Here is a 10919-nt window from a genome sequence, read left to right as displayed (position 1 = left end):
GCAAACCAACTATGCAGCGCTACTACTATATACCATATTGACTGCATTGACTGCAACGAATTCCCATGGACAGTAAGAGAAACACAGTTTCCTTGTGTTGTACGTATTACCATTTGACCTATTTGAGTGTCTTTTACTAGTTAAAGAATTGAACCATTCTTCGGTTTTTGTTTGAATTTTTGTTCAAATTTTTTTGCCTCTACAATCGCACAGAAGAACAGAAGAATTTGCTTTGCTTACTTGTTGGCGCGGTTGGCATAAATAGAACCTCATATTAACGGTTTCTTTGAGGTGTAAATATATGATGAAGGTAAAAAATGTAAATCACTTCTATAGAAGGTGTAAAATATTATTTATGTGAATCTTATAAACGTCAAACAGAATGTATTTTAATTGTATATATAGTAAGTATTTCATTGCATTATGAGAATGCTCATATTAGGCGAAGTAACTCACATACCAATTTTTTCATATTACAAATTTGGACCCGTATTTCTAAAATCCTTAATATCTGTCAACAAAAATATCTAAACGAAATAAATGAAATTCAAAAAAACACTTTACAATTCTAGTGTTTATATATTATATATATATATATATCTTTGGCGTAGTCAGACTAATATCAAAGGTGAAATGATATTACCGTGAAGACTCTTTTTGGATAAAATTACCAAAGAGGAATGAAGAAATGAAGTACAACAGCTCTATTATACGGAGATAAAACAAAACTAATTTTAGTTGTAAAGATCGGTTTGGTCTACACAAAAATATTACTCAATGTCAATATACTTATTTCAGCGATCCCCCAAATTATATATATCGTGATGATCGCTTTCCAAAAAAAAATGTTTTAATGTATGTGAGAATCGATATACGCTACAAAAAGCCTAATCTGAAGAGTGAACTGATTATTTCAGCAATACGTACATCAATTCACCGATTTTAAAGACAGTTTTTTGAAAAATGTGAGAGCAGATGAATTGTTTTGATAGCAAATGGTATTTTTTCTTATTTAATTTAGTTTTTTAAAGTTATAATAATGATCTGCGATTCTTCTGTTTATTCAGAATAAAGGTAATCAATCCACTAACGAAATCTTTCAATGAAATCTACCAACTAAATCAGAAAACTGACTCCAACACCTTCTAAGCCGATCTCTGGACATTAAACCGATTCTTGGCTTTCAAAAACCTTGGCCACACAACTCCTTAAAAATTATGGTTTCGTGCTCAAGTCTCACGGCGAAATGACGAAGCTATATTCCAGTATATTCTTCTTGAATAATTAGAGACCGGGACTCTTATATATATATTATATAAATATATATTACTTAATCTTTGCCGGTTAATAGACGATTTTCCAAATCCATATCCAGTATTTTTGTATCGATTTTTGCTATTGATGTAGTTTTTAGTATATAGTATATTAAACTACATCATATAGTTCAACTTCATAACTATGTTCTTATGATAGAAAAAATCTTTCAATAGCATCAAAGTTAAATGTAGTTCTACTAAACAGATGGCGTTATGTAAGCCAAAATTCATGTGGATCGACCTCAAGGTTATGCACTTTTGAAGGATGAATTATTGCCATGGCATCAAAATTTTAGCTCTACTATGTAAATGATGCTCAATAAACAAAAATGTTATTCAAGAACTAGTTTATAAAAAATTTATGTAAAATATATTTTAATATATATTGTATACTATATAAAAAATTTATATTTTTTTCAACTTCAAAAATATTTGATTACTTTTTCATACTATTATAGTTTTGGAAGGGACAATGACACACGACGACATATGACATCTATTATAAAATTATTCTAAGCTAACAAATTAAAATTACTTATATATCTAACAATGTTCCTTGGTTCAAGATTTGAATTTTTTTTTTTGTAAAATGATAGTTACATGGAAACATTTAGTCTGTTTTCTAACAATCGTAAATCCGAGTTCCGGTTCTACGTTCTGGAGCAACTCATCTATTTAGATAACCGCTCGCAATTTTTATCTAAAAATACAACTTTTTATTTTTTTCTCTCTATCATTCTCCCTCAATAATATTAAAATATAGGATGTGACTACTTGACTATCTGTTATTAATCTATTTTTAATAATGCTACTTCATTTTCACATCCATTTTACTCTTTCTCTCGCTGTTTTTGAAACTTTGTCAAATATCAAATACTAGCTTTGGAAGCCCAACAGGACTTTTTTCAGCTTTTATTAGAAGGAAGCTTTCAAGAATGTTTGAATGCTTGAATATAGCATTCTTGACACATGACCGAACTACCTCAATTGGTGCACTCGAACTGATATATATAAATATAAATTTTGAATGAATTTTACTTCTTATATGATATTTCTTATATGAGTTTCTTAATCTCTTCTAGTTTTCTGCTCATTGTTTCTTATGCATTTCTTTTTTACGGCTGTTACTTTAACAAGTAACTTTCTGATTCATATAGTAGAAAGTGTACTACGACTATTTGGAGTGATATATTCTTTGGAGCGTTGTGTTCTATGTTTTTGCTATTCGATTGCGTATTGCATATTGCATTTCTCCGTATTATCTAGTAATGCTCAAAATATTATGTGTTGCTAATTGGTCCCTTTCGTAAGAAATATAAACACAGATGCGATGGTGGATGGATGTTTTGTGCCGCATTTTATAGAATCTACAAGTGTCAGTGCCCTTTCGGAATGTGTTAGAACTTATAAGTGCTTCCTACTTTATAGGAAATTAATTTTCAGTTAAATTCCCATGGTTATATTATTTTTGAAATATTTTATATAAATGATTTAAACAGACTGTTTTAATTCTTTATGCTCCACGCAAGTTAAGATCTAACTATTATTTATTAAGGAAATCAATAAATTATAATTAATCTAATAAAAATATACTACCTACAAATTGATCATAATTTATAATAGCTTAATACAATTGTAATAAAATAGCATTAACATAATAAAAATTTTATATCCTTTCAAACCAATGGAATTAAAAATAACGTTCAATTAATTTAATTCATCGAGTGTGAAATTCAAATGAAGTAGAAAAATGAAGCATTTTCGCAATATGCAATACTTTTATAAATCTTGAAGTGATATTCTTGGTATAAAGCTTGAATGTTATGTGTATTTGATATCGTATAAAAGTAATTTAATATCTGTATTATGTCCATTAACAATCAATTAAACCTCAATTTAATGCATACGGATCTGTGATTCTCAAAAGGTTAACCAGTTACACCTCAATAGCCACTCAAATAATCATACTGGTTCAATTCCATTTATTACTTTTAAACGCTCAAATCTCAAAAATAATTGCACCTAATGGACTAATAATATTAATAGAAAAATATTTATAACAAAAGCAAAGCAAAAAAACTATAAAAAAAAATATAATAATAATGAGAAGTGTATGTAAAATTGTATAAAATTAATCGCACATCCATAAAAGCATATAATTAAGATTAATTAAAAAAACAAGCCTATTTGATGTGGTTGAGAAATTGAATTAAAAATTCCTTTCAATTCCTCGTTCCCTACATAATAGTCGAGTCGCGAAGTGAGAAACATGAAGTAAGCCCTGCTGGCAGCGCGTCTTTAATCTTTCAAATTGACGGCTCATATTAGGAACTCATCAGTTTTACAATTTTTCATCAAAAAATCATTTAGAAAATCTCTTAAATATTTCCTAACCATTTTTGTCGGCAGGCACTCATATGGTATCTGTGTGGGCTGGTAGGAAGGCAGGCTTAATTAATGGACTTTAATGTTCTACACATCGAATGTGTCTTGCATGAGAATGCGTTTATAATTGCAGCAGACGTCATGTGGGTGTTGTGAATTCTTATAATATTTTCCACATTCTTTTTTTTTTCTTTGTAAATAAAATGCATTTCATTTTTTATGATTTTATGCAGATTCAAATACTGAAATCTTTTTTTCAGATTTGAATAAAATTATTTTTTAATAAAATCAACACATCATGCAAAATAATTGATTATTTTGTAGTCGTCAGTTCTATTGTGTGCCCGCATAATTAATTTAAACAATAAAAATACACTCGAAAATTAAATTAAAATGCATTTTAATTAATATGAACTACTGTAATTAACTACTTCATGCATTGAACATTTCATGTTTTAGAAAATCTAGAAATATTTTTATTCTTGATAATTGAATAACTTAAAAAATAAATACGATATGCAAATAAAGTAATAAATATGAATTTTCGTTAAAAAAAGTTATAAAGTAATTTTTGTATTTATTTAAATTAAACTTAATTAACCGAAAAACGCAAGTTGAGTTTAGGATTTTATAGAAAGTAAATAATTTTCGTCTTCATTTATTAGATTGGCAAGAAATTTAGTTCAGTTTGAGTGAGAATTCCAAAACTTATCCTATTTCAAAATAGCTCTGGTTATGCGTTATCTCCAGTCCACATGATTGTTGGTTATCGTTTAGTTTTCGCTACTATTATATGAGTGCATCACATACAACAATGGAAAACCACATAAGATTCCTTAAAGAGTCGAAAACATCTCATGATCAATACTATAAGGGAGATCTATTTCTGCTCCTCAAATAAATTGAAAGAATGCTTCACATAATATAATGAGCCAGTGTTTAAGACTGTGAATACCAGCGGGGTACCAGCTCCCAATGGAGCGGAGCTCTACGACCATGGTTGATATTTTGTACTGCAAAAGAATATTGGTCGTTGAGGACCGTTTAATATCAGAAGAGGAAAATTGTTCTCGACCCAGTGCCCTCCTCCTGGCCCAGATCTAGGCAGGGCCGTAACAGAGAATTTGACTGAAAGTCTCGTCTGCTTCTAAACAGAGTCAGCAATCCATCTTTTCGGACAGACAATCTATTTCTTCGAACAGAGCCAATGTTCCCAAATTTCAAAATGCAATTAACCGCTTTCTTAAACAGAATACAACAGCATTCCAAAAAGTTTAAAGAAATCATAATCTTAAAGATCATGATTTTGGCGAGATCCATGCCTGAAGAGCATCAGAAGTATGATTATAATTATGATCCTAGACTATATCTTATATCTTGAATTACTATCAGACAGCCAAGCGATCAATGATTAAGTCAGAAAATAATAAAAAAAAACAAAAGCAAAATTGGTAAAATCACAAAACAAATATGTTTCATTATTCCAATGTGGGATCTTAAACGAATGCACCTTCAGCAATTGGTATGATTGTAAATTATTCAAGCTTTGTTGGAAACTAATGTCCCAATCCGTATAGTTCAGATTTTGTACTTATGCGCGTAACCCGGGGAGAAATGTAGAGTAGATTTAAGATTTAAGTTATATTCTGTAAAAGTCGAGTATAAATTCCGTTTAAAATTCCGACATTTTATATTATCAAAGTACTTTTTTCTAATTTTTGGGTATTCTTTTAATCAAAGCAGAATAAATACTCCACAAGAAAATTAAATTGGCGATATTAAATTTGATCAAATATCGAAAAAAAGGTATAAAATTAATAAGATCACTTTTTAACCAACCTTATATAATATATTGTTATGATAATTTTATACTCCTAATATACTCTACTCCTACATCTTTCAAGATATACGCTTTTAATTTTTTCAACATTTTGTTTTCGCTTGTTCTTCTATAAATGATGTGAAGTCATGCAAAATAATATCTTACGATGCTTCTCTCTTTTTTCAAATAAATAAATAGACAACCCTCACGCATATTTGTATTATGAAATTAAATACTCAAAATGTTTTGACCTCTAAAGAGATCCTGCAACCTTTCAATTCATTCATGCATTCCTAAACATTTTCTGCATTTAGCATTGATTGTGTTTTTTTTCAAAGAATTTTTATACCCTTCATTGAATAGAAAATATACTCCACGCAAAAATATACTTAAGGGTTGTTTTCAAAAATACATATCTTTCCTTTAATATTCACCGCGAATCATAGAACTACCATATAATTCATTTTGATTTTATATTTATATGCAACCTAATCAATGCAACATCTATCTGCAATAATTTTTAACCCTCTATTTTAATAACTGAATTAGAATTTTTCCTATTGTTTCCTATTATTCTTCAATTTCTATATTTGATGAGTGATGCACAGTGTTATCACATTTCATCAATGCATTTTTTATGAGTTGCTTTCATTATATAAATTAAAATAGCAGAACTAGTTAAAAAATTTTGGGATATCCTTTTGAATACGGAATGACATGGTAGAGTAGTTATTCTAACATGGAATAAAATTTAAGCAGTACCTACTTCACATTAAAAATTTATGATTTCGAGAGAATCAGCCTAGAAGGAGCGTTCATATCCCTTATTTATTCTGAGAGCAGTAGAAATCAGAAATTTAAGTGATGCACACGAACTAAAGAGACGAACTTAGAGACAATTAAAACAATTTGTGCGATAGTGCAAGAATTTCAAAAATAATTCTGCTATAATACAAAGAAATCAAAAATTGCTGAGTAAATTCATTAGAGGTTGTTCTCTTCTACGTACACATTGGTCCAACAGCAAAAACTTCAGAAGGTTCAGAACTTGAATACATTAACTGGCATAGTACAAACATTTGAATTTATTCCAATCTGTTGCTAAGAACTTTGGATCACGCTTATCCATGTTATGGGTCGCTTACTAGATCATCGATCCATCTTCCAGACAGTTGATTTGGTCGATATTTCTGTGATCGTTTGTTTTACTAATTGTTTAGAGTTAATTAAAGTATCTTATCATATTTAGTCTATTATATGACCTATTAAAGTATCTTATCATATTTTGTCTATTATATGACCCTATACTTATTTATATATATGTGAAACCATTCACTTTCCCATTTTTTTTCAAATTTTACTATTTATTTATTTGCGAATTAACACTAAAATTAATTTTTAAATTATTTAAGAATAAGGAACTGGACTACTAGGTCCTTCGCCCTAGCTTTTTTGACATTTAAAATATACATATATATATATGTGACCCGGAATAATGAGCTATCTCAGCTGTTCCTTTCTTGCAAAAGTATCTGCTATTTTATGGCCAGCAATTCCAACGTAATTTGTAACCTATATCGAAGTATTCATTCCTAATAATTTTCACCAATGATATTAAACTTATGCAGGTACTCTATTATCAGTCTTGATCCTATCTGATGTTTTTGGTTTTAATGCTTGGATTTCTACTTGACTGTTGGTTAGCAAACCAAATAAGGCATCAGTTATCAGAGATATTACTATTAAAAATACAGTAATTCCCCCTATAACGCGATAGATTGGTTCCGCGTTATAGAGATATTCCTGTATACCCCGTATACACACGTGCAAAGGTACGCGAAGCTAACTATGAACTGTACAAATCCCCGCGTTATATGTGGGAATGTCCGTGTTATACGGGGGATTGAAATCGCGTAATATAAAAACGTGTTATAAGAGTTCAGAGCTGTAGGGGGGATTATTGTATCTTTATTTAAATTCGAAGTGAAAATCAATATAATTATATACAATATCAAACATTTTTTGCAATTAGCAGCACTACACAACGTTTACTTTTCATACTTTGAAATGAACGAGTCTCGAATCAACTCAACAAATGCAATGCAACCAACTTCTGTGTTTGATGTAAAACTCAGTCGTAACATCGAACCTAACATCGAACCTCAAGGTAACTGCTTTAGAGCAACCGATGTTTTGTTTACTTTGAACTGCCTAAAGTTCATTTATTTCGAAGCAGGAAAAATTATAAGACAGCAGAAGAGAGCACAGCATGAAACCAGTTTCGAACGATATATCGTTTGCAAGTTTTGAACTTCGCTAAGAAACGAACCAAAGCGTTGCTTCCATATGCACTCTACTATGTAAATTGTTTGTTGTGCTCTTTGTCTCTTGCTTGAATGATCTTTTTGATTTGAGCTTCAATGGTCGGTACGTACGAGCGTTCAGCTTGAATAACAAAAATCTGCAAGATACGAACGCCGTTGAAGCTCAGACGCGTCTTTCTGGTCGATTGGCTGCCAGTATCAATTCGAGGCTTCAACGTTATTAGTTTAGTGCGCGGATGAGTGGTGTCAGAATAAAAATGAGAAATTTAAATTATTTAAACTGTGCTTAGAAAAAAACATAATTAAAAATTAAAAAAAAATACAATTAAAAATAAACAAAAGCAAAATTTCTTACCTGAATTTGGTTGAGGAATAAAAAAAAATTCCAACTGGATTTTTTAAAGTAGCTGCTACACATCAAAAGCTTAACAGAAATACATAAATTATATATTTTAATTTTTATTTTTTATAATTTTGTGCTCGAACTAAAGTTTCGTTGTATGTAACGCCTATGCTAAAGGCTTTGCAAAAATCCGTTTCGAAGGCGTATCCGTGACGTGTTACTTGAATTCCATATGCTGCTGTGAAGGAAGCAGCACAGCAATTCAGAGGAATTTTTATCAAGGCCGCAGCTTAACAAAGCAAATCACTGCTAACTTAGAAGTAAAGATTTTGTGCCAAAAATCTCAAGTCACATTGGAATTTAATCTGTTTTCGTCAATTTTTTGTTTTATTTTTATAGAAGTGGTGCCATTGATGTGAGTTAAAAAAAATTGCTCCATCATAAAAATAATACGGCTTATGATCCAAAAAAAAAAAAAAAATTATGCAAACCTAACATATCATATATTTCCTGTAATTAAAAATTTAAGAAAAAGTAAAAATCATTCTTTGCATGATTTAAGTGGATCGAAAAATAAATAAACACAAGGTCGTCCCGGTATAAAGTGACATGAACAGCTTACAGCTAAGACCGTTGAACCGTCATATGAGTTCCAACGAATAAAGGCTTTGTATGGCCTAATGAGCCTCTTGAAAAAATAATAAAAAATTCTAAAAGTTCTTAAATTTTAAATTTTGTGTAAATCAGCACACAAAAAGTGATTTTTTAATAATTTATTCAAATTGGAATTCTTAATTAAACAAATCTGTTCACATAAGTCAAATATAATAAACAAATAATATTGTGTCGAGAAACCAAATTGTTTAGATACAAAATTGTTGAGAATAAAAAACTGCCAGAGTATAAAAAATTAATTGTAAAGTGCAAACATTGCAAAAATTTACACAAATTTTGATAATCAAAGATTGCATGCAATGAAATTGCATACTTCACATCCTGTCTGCAGTTTTTCTTAAATCTACAAAAACAAAATTAGCATAAAAGACGAGTAAAGATACATTTCATAATACAGAATAGTTTAAAAATCACTTAAATCTGTGCTGAATAAAGTGGAATAGTGTTATGTTTATAGATAACATGTTATATATATATAACATTGTTTAATTTATCCATCAATATTTCCAATTTTAACCGCAAATACAATCCAAACTCATAATCCATGGAAACAAATTTAGTTAAAAGCGTTTCAACTTTAAAATTACATTTTCATAATTGGATTTAATCATCAGCAATAAAACAACTCATTTTAAAGGTAACTGATAACTTTAAATTTAACATTTTAAAATTTAATTTTATTTACCGATAATCAGTTAAGATTATTGCAAGACAATCTTATTAATTTCCGAAGGTCATTTTATAATAATTTTAATTAACTAAAATTAAAATAAACCTTCCACGAATGATAAAAAGGAACTATGAATATTTGGTTTATTCAGTACAAGGTTATACTATTTTTGCTGCAAGATAGAAGACAAGTATAGTGTCTAGCACAGCATCATTTCTAACACATAATATTCTTAATATACATTGTGACCGAAAAGTTTCCGGAAATTTTAAATAAAACGCAAAATTCTTAATCTTCATCAATATTTATTTATCTCCTTTCAAATATGCTCCAATTAGAAGCCGCATACAAATGCCAACGTTTATTAATCATCAAAACATTTTTTATAGGCGCTTTCCGGTATGGCTTTGAGTTTCCTCTGCGAATTCTGTTTTACGTCTTCTATGGATTCAAAACGCGTTCCTCTGAGTGGTAATTTGAGTTTGGGAAACAGGAAAAAGTCACACGGTGCAAGATCAGGTGAATACGGGGGCTGTTCGATGGTATTTATTGAATGTTTGGCCTTAAAATCGTTGATAATGTTGGCTCGGTGCGAGGGAGCATTATCGTCATGAAAAATCCATGAATTATCCTTCCACAATTGAGGCCGTTTACGGCGGATATTTTCACGCAAACGTCTTAAAACAGTCAAATAATAGGCTTTATTGACTGTTTGTCCTTCAGGGACGAATTCATGATGCACCACACCACGAATATCGAAGAAAACAATCAGCATTGCCTTGATTTCGAGGCGGACTTTGGACGTGCGTTTTTTCGGTTTTCGGCTCTTCCGTCTTTCTCTCCATTTCGATGTTGTTGGATTGTTTTGCATTGTCGTACTGTAGACCCATGTTCCCGTCACCAGTTATGTGCGTGTTCATGAAGTTGATCGGTTGGACGATCAAGATGTCTCAACGAGACCTGTCGCGATGGTGATTTGGAAAAATTGAGGTGAATCCGGACAAGCCGAGCGTTGACACGTCGAAATACAAAAATGCCACAAAATCAAACGAGATCTCACGACGATGCCTAGCTCTCGTGCTATCTCTCTGACACTCACATGAGGATTTTGGAACACGATTTCCTTTGCCTTTTCAATGTTTTCGTCGGTGGTAGAGGTCGAAGGTCGTCCAGAACGCGGCATGTCTTCGACGGTCGTACGACCGTCCTGAAAGGCTTTGTACCACTCATAAATTTGAGTTTTCGATAAAACTGATTCCCCATAAGCCTTTTGTAGCATTCGCAACGATTCTGCACACGAAATTTCGTTCGAAACACAAATTTTGATGCAAACTCTTTGTTCAATATTTTTTTCCATTGTTTTTTTCGCAACGCACTACTGAGG

This window comes from Teleopsis dalmanni, chromosome 2 (assembly GCF_002237135.1).
Source record: "Teleopsis dalmanni isolate 2A chromosome 2, ASM223713v2, whole genome shotgun sequence".
NCBI lineage: Eukaryota > Metazoa > Arthropoda > Insecta > Diptera > Diopsidae > Teleopsis > Teleopsis dalmanni.
The sequence above is the reverse complement of the archived record's forward strand: the minus strand, read 5'-3'. Positions refer to the sequence as shown.